General features: G+C 47.1%; 1 long non-coding RNA gene across 2 annotated transcripts; it reads left to right on the forward strand.

Moving 5' to 3' along the window:
• The first annotated feature begins 264 nt into the window (after positions 1 to 264).
• On the forward strand, positions 265 to 3,837 carry LOC116566634. Of its 2 annotated transcripts, none has more exons than XR_004275937.1 (2): positions 265 to 369; positions 3,534 to 3,837. It is a non-coding gene; the product is annotated as an uncharacterized LOC116566634 (long non-coding RNA). The 2 variants fall into 2 exon arrangements; XR_004275938.1 differs by lacking the exon at positions 265 to 369 and adding an exon at positions 1,621 to 1,705.
• The last annotated feature ends 4,737 nt before the right edge of the window (positions 3,838 to 8,574 follow it).

Consider the following 8,574-nt stretch of genomic DNA (forward strand, 5'->3'; position numbering starts at 1 on the left):
CTACCTGAAGCTCGTTTGAAAGCTAGTTTCCATTGCTGCTATTCCTTCCTCACTTTGGTCAGAATCCTCTTTTTGTGGTATCATAAATGGTTTCCATGGAAACAAAAGGTTGGGATAGAATGGTGCCAACATGCATGTAAACTTCAGAATTAAACAAGGGCTGTTGTTTTTGCCTGTCGTGGAGTTCCGTTCCTTCTGAACATGTCCCTGGGGACTTTGGAATGTGTATCCATAACTCCCTGATTTTCAACCACATTCCAGCCTGCCTGACTAATGAGGCGTGGGGCGACCCAGGAACACCCCCCTCCTCATGTACCACACTCTTCAGGCTTTCTCTTAGTTTTGGCATGTGCATGTAAATGTCAACAGGTGAGGTGAGATTTGCTGTAAAGAAGCAGATGGTCCCACAGGGTAGGCTGTGGGAGAGATGGAAATTCTAGCAGGAGATATCACAGCCAAAGAATAGCAATCTAGGCATATCATTTGTTTAGTGCATCAGAACCAGTGAGTCGAGGAGGAAAGGAGACCCAAGGCGATGCAGTTGCCCTCACGACCAGAGCGTACACCTGCTTCCTGCCAGAACCAAGGACATTGCGACCGACGTGCACAGACTTCTCCAAGGTTGTTTAGTCATTGGCAAAAACAGGCCTTCACCCATCCTTGAACTGCGTCCAGGTAACTGAGATGCACCCCCAGTAGAGGAGCCCACGGGGAGGTTCTGAGTCCCTGACACGCTGCACCTTTACAAGAGACGCTACCTGGGAGTTCTTATTTCCGAGTAAGTGGGGTGGCCATATTATCACCCAGACTAGAACTCTTTTTCAGAGTGAGAATCTGGTCTGTCCCTGGAGAAGACAGACATCTGGTAACCCTATCTTTATTTTATTTCATTTTTTTGAGATGGAGTCTTGCTCTGTTGCTCCGGCTGGAGTGCAGTGGTGCGATCTCAGCTCACTGCACCCTCCGCCTCCTGGGTAGAATTGATTTTCCTGCCTCAGCCTTCCAAGTAGCTGGGACGACACCAGCCACCATGCCTAGCTATTTATTTATTTATTTATAGACAGAGCCATGCTCTGTCGCCCAGGCTGGAGTGCAATGGCACTGTCTCACCTCACTGCAACCTCCGCCTCTCGGGTTCAAGTGAATCTCCTGCCCTGAAAAATTTCAGCATCCCAGGCTGGGCATGGTGGCTAATCCCTGTAATCCCAGCACTTTGGGAGGCCGAGGTGGGCAGATTGCTTGAGCTTAGGAATTTGAGACCAGGCCGGCCAACGTGGCGAAACCGTGTCTCTACTAAAAATACAAAAATTAGCTGGGTATGGTGGCTCATGCCTGTAATCACAGCTACTTGGGAGGCTGAGGCAGGAGAATTGCTTGAAACTGGGAGGCAGAGGTTGCAGTAAGTCAAGATCGTGCCACTGCATTCCAGCCTGGGCGACAGTGTGAGACGCCATCTCAAAACAATAAAGATAAATAAATAAATAAATATAAATAAACGAAATGTCTCGTTCTCTTTTTTCCTCCAGTGCCCGGATCAGCGCAACATACTCTTGGCACACGATAACTACTTGTGAAATTCGTGAAGGAATTTGGATGTTCAGGGGGTTGCTTAGGATCCGTCGCTTTGAGGGAAGATTCTCTGGCTGACGTGTGAGCGCCCTGACCTCCTCGCCGGCGTCCAGCCCCCTTGCAACGCTTCTCTAAGGTTGACCCATATTTCACTTAATTCAGTGGCTCTCAACTGGGGGTGCTCTTCCCCTTGCAGGGGAGGTTTGGCAATAAATGGGGACATTTTTGGTTCTCACAAGGGAGGGGACAGGTGCTACTGGCATCTAGTGGGTAGAGGCCTGAGATCCTGCTATTAATAAATACCCTATGTCAGGCCAGGCATGGTGGCTCACGCCTGTAATCCCAGCACTTTGAGAGGACATGGTAGGCGGATCACCTGAGGTCAGAAGTTCGAGACCAGCCTGGCGAACATGGTGAAACCCTGTCTCTACTAAAAATACCAAAATTAGCCAGGCATGGTGGTGAACACCCATAATCCCAGGTACTCCAGAGGCTGAGGCTGGAGTATCGCTTGAACCTGGGAGGTGGAGGTTGCAGTGAGCCGAGATCACGCCATTGGACTCCAACCTGGGCGACAGGAGCAAAACTCCTTCTCAAAAATTAATAAATAAGTAAATATATACATACCCTATGTCATGCCCAGGACAGCTTCCCCTAACAAAAAATTATCTGGACAGATATCAACTGTCTCAAGGTTGAGAACCCTGGTCTATCCCGATCATATTAGGAATGATCTAGTCTGCATTTAATAAGAGGGAAGTCTTTTGAGGGGCTGTTATGGATTGAATTGGGTCTCCCCAATTCATATGTTGAAGGCAAGTCCTATCCCCAGGACCTCAGAATGTGTCTGTATTTGGAGATAGAGCCTTTGAAGTAATTTGATTAAAATGAAATCAGTAGGCTGGGCACAGTGGCTCACGCCTGCAGTCCCAGCTACTCAGGAGGCTGAGGCAGGAGAATCACTTAAACCTGGGAGGTGGAGGTTGCAGTGAGCCGAGATCGCACCACTGCACTCCAGCCTGGGCGACAAGAGTGAAACTTCGTCTCGAAAAAAAAAAAAATAAGTCATTGGGGTGGGGTCCTAATCCAATGTGACTGGTGTCCTTTTAAAGGGGAAGTTTGAATACAGATGCACACAGAGGGAAAAAGGTGTGAAGATGCAGGAAGGAGACTCCCACCTTAGGGGCATGATGAGGTGTCTGCAAGTCGAAGGATGTCGAGGCAACCTCTTCAAGCCACAGAGACAAGAAAGGATCCTCCCTTAGAGCCGCCAGGGAAAGCGTGGTCTTGGGGATGCCTGGGTTTAGATTTCAAGCCTCTAGAACTATGAGAGAATATATATGACAGTCTCTGTCACCCAGGCTGGAGTAGAGCGGCATGACCCTGGCTCACTGTAGCCTCGACATCCTGGGCTCAAGCAATGCTCCCACCTCAGCCTCCCAAGTAGCAGGGACCACTATGCCTGTAATTTTTATTGTTTTTTAAAATTTTTTTGTATTTTTCTTGGAGATGGGGGTTTCACTATGTTGCCCAGACTCAAACTCCTAGGCTTAAATGATCCTCCTGCCTTGGCCTCCCTAAGTGCTGGGGTTACAGGTGTGAGTCACTGTCCCCACTGAGATTCCTGTTGCTTTAAGTCACTCAGATTTTGGTACTTAGGGCAAACTAAAGCCAGGGCAGAGCCAGGGCTAAATCTAAACTTGATACTAATGGGCTCTCTACCCTGCGATGATTAAGGTTTCTTGGAAAAGGAAAGGGTTTTACAAGGATAGTGGTTAGATCCTCCTATGGGAGGAGAGACCAGAATATTTAGTCTGTTGGCCATCATGAGACTCAGGACCTGGAGTTGGCGAAGAACACTTGTATAATAAATGTTCAAAGCCGCCAGTCACCAAAGCCTTTCATGGGTAAATGACCCCAGCACAATGTGTTTTTTGCTAATATTAACTTTGGTTCTATTTCAGATCAATAAAGGCAAAAACCAGGAGATCCCATAAATCCTGCTGAGCCTGTCATAGCTGTCAAATTATGCCCAGATAAAGCTTCTGGTGGCTAATGACATGGCCATCACCCAGCGTGGATGTGGGCAGGAGGGGGCTCTCCAAGAGCATCTGGTCTGCTGTGGAGGCACTCGTCACGGAGTATCATCTGGAGGCTCTGTGGCTGTAATGGAGAGTGACGCTTTGAACGTGATTATCTCCCCCATAAAGAAATAAATAAATAATAAGGATAATTTAAAAATAAACAAAGATCTAGATTTGCAGGCTACTTACTGCCCCAGGACCAAGATTAATGGCCAGTGGCAAATTTTCGTGAAGATCTTCTGTAGCCCGATTAGCCGTGCTGGGAGTCCAGAGAGATAATGTCTTTTCACATATAAAAGATCCTATTGATTTCCTGTTAGTATTATCCTGAAAATGTGCAGTGTATATCTATGAAGCAGAGACAATCTTCCATCACTTGTTTTATGGGAAGAGAATGGTTATTGTATCTCTTCCCATAAAATATAATCTCTTTTTCTCTTCCAAAATCTACTCGTCCCTCTGGGAATTTCCACTTGTAATCTGTGGAAGTGAATTGATTTTTTTATTTTATTTTATTTTTTTCCATGTGCCAGTATTTTTATATTTGGCTTCTCTACATTTTCTCATTGTTCTCTGGAGTCTGGCTTTTCTAGATTGTTATTTGAGCTTGTCTAAAAATAAGTTTTTTAAAAAAGTCAGTCCCATTGAAACACACACAGCCATGGACACCACAGTGGCTGTCAGGTACTGGTGATGGCGCCCCACCTTTCTCCCCCATCGGGGGTTGGCGTTTGTAAGTTCCTAGCAGGGCTTCGGAGGCAGTAAGGTTGCCCATTGGATTCCAGCAGGATGCAGATGAGAAATACCAAGTCACTGAATGAAGGAAGTGGTCTTCCTGCTGACTGGGGTTTTTGGCATTGTGTCGGGGCATTTCTTCAGGATCAATTAAGATGCAAGGGCAGAGTCCTGCTTGTTGAAATTTCGTGCCCTGAGTAGCAGCTTCCTAAGCTAATGAGTTTGGCTGAGAAGACCCCAGCAATGCAGCTCTTTCCAGACCGTACGTAGAGAGCTTTGCAAACTCGAGCTCCAGCTAGGAAGCCAGTCCTTGTGGTTCTACCCTGCGCCTCTCTATCAAGGTAGCTCCCCCTCAATTCTCCTTCCTACAACCGCCCCACACTTTGAGGTCCAGCCCCTCCCCAAGCCCGTTCCACGCTTTCCACCCGCCACCGGTTTCTGTCTCTCCCGGAGCTCCTGCGGTAGTTAGGGATTGCACCGTCCTGGCCAGCATTTAATTACAAGCACCTTTTATTGCTCTCCGCTTATTGCACCTGTGCTATTTTACAGCAGTACGTGCCTCGTCTTCAAGCTTCACCTTGTTCTCACTCCTGCTGCTTCCACACTATGGCTGGGGTCTATCAAATTTATTTTGCACGATCGACAGAAGATTTTTAAATATATATGTGACTGTGTATGTGTGTGTGTGTGTGTGTGTGTAGAAACAGAGAGAGAGGGAGGGAGGGGGAGAGAGAGAGAGACAGAGTTAGAGAGAGAGAGAGAGAGAGAGAAAGAGAGAGAGAGAGAGAGAAAGAGAGAGACACACACACACACTGGGCATGGTGGCTCACGTCTGTACATCTGTAATCCCAGCACTTTGGGAGGCTGAGGCAGGCAGATCAAAAGGTTAGGAGTTTGAAACCAGCCTGGCCAACATAGTGAAACCCTATATCTACTAAAAATACAAAAATTAGCCGGGTGTGGTGGCACGTGCCTGTAGTCCCAGCTACACAGGAGACTGAGGCAGGAGAATCACTTGAAACTGGGAGGCGGAGATTGCAGTGAGCTGAGACCACAACCCCCCCCAAAAATATATATTTAAATAGTTATATTGTATAGCATAAATATATAATAAATTATAACATGAGTACATTATATTAACATATATAGTATATATTATAACATGAATATTTAATGTAAATGTAAATCTTGGTGCTATGGTTTCCCAAATTCATATGAATTCATATTACTTCTAACCTCTAGTACCACAGATTGTGACTCTATTTGGAGACAGGGTCTGTAAGAGGGAATCAAGTTAAAATGAGGCTACTAGGGCAGGCTGTAATCCCACATGACTGCTGTCTTCATAAGAAGAGATTAGGGCCGGGCATGGTGGCTCACGCCTGTAATCCCAGCACTTACGGAGGCCGAGGCAGGTAGATCACTTGAGATCGGGAGTTCAAGACCAGCCTGCCCAACATGGTGAAACCCCATCTCTACTAAAAATACAAAAATTAGCTGGGCATGGAGGTGCATGTCTTTAATCCCAGCTACTTGGGAGGTTCGCGCCACTGCATGCCAACCTGGGCGACAGAGCAAGACTCCATCTTAAAAATAAATAAATAAGGCTGGGCGTGGTGACTCACGCCTGTAATCCTAGCGCTTTGGGAGGCTGAGACAGGGGAATCATAAAATCATGAGGTCAGGAGATTGAGACCATCCTGGCCAACATGGTGAAACCCTGTCTCTACTAAAAATACCAAAATTAGCTGAGTGTGGTGGCACATGCCTGTGATCCCAGCTACTCAGGAGGCTGAGGCAGGAGCATCGCTTGAACCCGGCTGGCGGAGATTGTAGTCAGCCAAGATCATGCCACTGCACTCCACGCTGACGACAGGACAAGACTCCATCTCAAAATAAATACATGAATAATTAATAAAATAAATAAATATAAAAGATTAGGACCCACAGGAGGACTACCGTGTGAGTCCACAGGGAAGAGATGGGGTCTACAAGCCAAGGAGGGGAGGTCTCAGGAGAAACCAGCCCTACGCACACCTTGATCTTGGACTTCCAGCCTCGAGGACAGGGTGGAAATAAATCTCTGTTGATTGGGCTGCCCAGCCTGCTGTACGTTGTTATGGCAGCCCCAGCGAACTATTAATAATACAATTAGCCATTCGTAGAGCCCCATGACTCAGGACAAAGGCCAACTTTCTTACCCTAATATTCAAGACCCTCCATGTCCTTGTCCCATCCCACATTCCGAACCTGTCTTCTTCCTCCCCGGTTGGAACCCTCTGTCCACCAAATCTGGTTGATTCCCAGACTCCTCCGCTCCCAAACGCCTCCCATCTCTGCCCCTTTGCCTTTTCTTCTTTTTCTGAGACAGGGTTGTCTCACTCTGTTGCCCAGGCTGGAGTGCAGTGGCGTGATCATGGCTCACTGCTAACCTCCCAGGCTCAGGTGATCCTCCCACCTCAACCTCCTGAGTAGCTGGGAGTACAGATGCATGCCATCTCTCCCAGCTAGTTTTTTGTATTTTTTGTAGAGATGATGTTTCACTATGTTGCCCAGGCTGGTCTTGAACTTCTGGCCTCAAGTCATCCTCCTGCCTCAGCCTCCCAAAGTGCTGGGATTACAGGTGTGAGCCACTATGTCTGGTCAATATTTTGTTAATCAGGACATGTGGAAGTTTCTTGTGGATTTTGCAGTGGTTTTCAAACTGTGCTCCCTAGGTCCTTCGCCCAGGGGCTACAGTTGTGTGTAATGGGGTGGGGGCAACTGGAGAAAAGGGCCAGCCCCTTCTGTATACCTACTCATTAGGCAGGGCGATTACTTTTTTCCAGTGTGATTTGCTTGCTCTTCTATATATCGTTTAAAAAGGGATTCTGGGCCAGGCATGGTAGCTTACGCCTGTAATTCCAGCACTTTGGGAGGCCAAATGGGAGGATCACCTGAGGCCAGAAGTTTGAGGCCAGCTTGGCCAACATGGAGAAACCCCATCTCTAATAAAAATACAAAAATTATCTGGGTGTAGCGGTGCGCACCTATAGTCTCAGCGGCTCGGGAGGCTGAGGCAGGAGAATCGCTTGGACCCAGGAGGCGGAGGTTGAAGTGAGCTGAGATTGTGCCACTGCACTCCAGCCTCGGTGACAGAGTGAGACCTTGTCTCAAAACAACAACAAAACCCAAAAAAACAAAAACAATGAAAAGGGGCTCTGTGGGGGTGGCAATAAAGTTCTATCCCAGCTGTAACGACAAGAAAAAGTCCAAAAAAGTCACACAAAGCTAATGGTCCTTGCTCAGGAAACACTTAAGCCAACAAAACCCATAACGCTTTTATCTAGACTTCCTAGAACTGGACTGATTGCTAGGGATAAACTCAATTATCAAAACTCATTGACTCTGAAAATGTAACTTGCATATACTGCTGCCCATTCCAATTCATCAGATAGGCAGCTGTTCCACCGTTAATGTAATCACTCCTTACCTCGTTATTAATCTGTTTTCTAAGTTTGAAAGGATGACAGTGTGGATTCTCTGATGCAGATGTGGACATTTGCCAGGTCACATCTGGCCAGGGGTTTGTTGCACAATGACTTCATGAAGAAATCAATTCCCGTTTCCTTCAGCTGACCTTAGGGTCATCTTCACAGGCTTGATTCTCTCTATTGTAATATCAAAATTAAATTTCAGCCCAGATGATTTATGCAGTGCTATTTCTTTCAGAAGTTAACAGCACACAGTGCATGTTCACAAGGTCCCCGCAAGGCAAGGAGGGGAAGCTCTATAATTCTGTCCAGCTTTTGTGTATAGAGACATTCATAGGAAGAGGAAGAGCTGGGCATAAAGCCCTGTCTATCCATGGCTAGGGTCACAGGTCACTCTCCAGGCCACATTAGCAGAAATGTCGCTGGGTCAGGGCTAATTGCTGAGCAATCACATCCCAGGCCTTTGCTGGGGTCTTGTGCATGAAATATGTCTCTCCTAAGTCTGTGAGAATTACGCTAAAGTCCAGCTGGGCATGGTGGTGCACGTCTGTAGACCCAGCTACTTGGGAGGCCGAAGCTGGAGGATTGCTTGAGCTCGGGAGATGGAGGCTGTGGTGAGTTATGATTGCACCATTGCACTCTAGCCTGAGCGATAGTGAGATCCTGACACACACACACACACACACACACACACACACACACACACACACACA

This window comes from Sapajus apella, unplaced genomic scaffold (assembly GCF_009761245.1).
Source record: "Sapajus apella isolate SASKATOON/1434 unplaced genomic scaffold, GSC_monkey_1.0 scaffold43, whole genome shotgun sequence".
Lineage (NCBI taxonomy): Eukaryota > Metazoa > Chordata > Mammalia > Primates > Cebidae > Sapajus > Sapajus apella.